Consider the following 1,392-nt stretch of genomic DNA (forward strand, 5'->3'; position numbering starts at 1 on the left):
TGTGCGATAATAAATTCTCCAATCATACCAACAAAGGTTAATTTGGGGCTGCTAAGCCCAAATCTGCAATACGTTTCTTTTGAAAACGAAAATTAAGAATTTAAAGGGTTAATAAAAACTTTTCATTTTAAAAGATATACGAAAATCGTTTGTGGAATAATGAACTGGCTATGATTAATATTTTTGTTTTATATATTTTATATATATATTTTATATATATAGAGAGATTTTCAAATATAACTTAAAACGGTTTCATATCTAAAGGATTTTTAAAGAAAATTCGTTTTTGAGTTGGAAAGAAGCAAATTTAAAGAAGGATGTCCATGGAAACATGTCAAACGATAGAAATTTGAAGAAAAATATGCAAACCAAAAATAGTCATCTATTTATTCGTATCAAGTTTACTAAAAACATGAAATTCGTATCTCTAAAATATAAAACTTTTAATATATTTTTAAAATAACTTTTAAAATAATTCTATTAGAAAAAATTATATAAAAGTTATATAAAAGTTATATAAAAGTTATATAAAAATTAATTAAAGTAAGTTTAAAGGTTCAAAAGCTTCATTTGTAAAGTGCCTAATAAGTAGAATATTTGTGTGAATAATAATATGTTTATAATACTATACATAAACTGACATGATAGCTGACATGATGTTGGTATATAATTGTAATTATATATATTTAAATGGAGCTGATATTTTAAAATTCTTAACTTTTATGTTACTTTCCTACAAACACAAAAAATATTAACATTCGTTATATCATCTCTCTCACAAAAATGTATGACTCAATGGTTTTAAATGTTGCTTATCTTAAAATGTGCTATCGTCTCAACAATTTCAGTATATCCAAGTTAACAGAATTTCGATACTATCTGGAAGCAGATGGAACTTTTTTCTAGAAGTGTTTTGGGGTAAGAACTCCTTTTCCCGCCAGTTACTCAGAACTCAAAGTAGTGTATTTGAGAGCCTTCATTTATAAATAGAAAAGTCTTCTGTTTAATTGATGACAGTTATAACACCTAATATCTTATAATCATTGTACTTTGCAACAAATGTGAGCCAATGTCCTTATAATTTATCTATATATTTAATCACAATGGTAGGGTATAAAATTTCTTTACTCATAGTAGCACAAACCTATTGTGTTCACATCCTTAGCGGAACACCATTTCCACCTACATTTAATTTTAATAAACTGTCCTCTAACTGAACATTATTTTAAGGAAAAATATCAATTTTTTTTATCAAATTTAGTATAGCGCCCAACCAAGTTATTTTTACATATCTATGGGTCAAATACTTCTATTCTATTAATTTACGAAATGTTAAATGTCCGTACAGTTTCTGAGTAAAAAAACAGAAATCTACAAATAAAAATAAATCCG

Source organism: Teleopsis dalmanni, chromosome 2 (assembly GCF_002237135.1).
Source record: "Teleopsis dalmanni isolate 2A chromosome 2, ASM223713v2, whole genome shotgun sequence".
NCBI classification, from domain to species: Eukaryota; Metazoa; Arthropoda; class Insecta; order Diptera; family Diopsidae; genus Teleopsis; species Teleopsis dalmanni.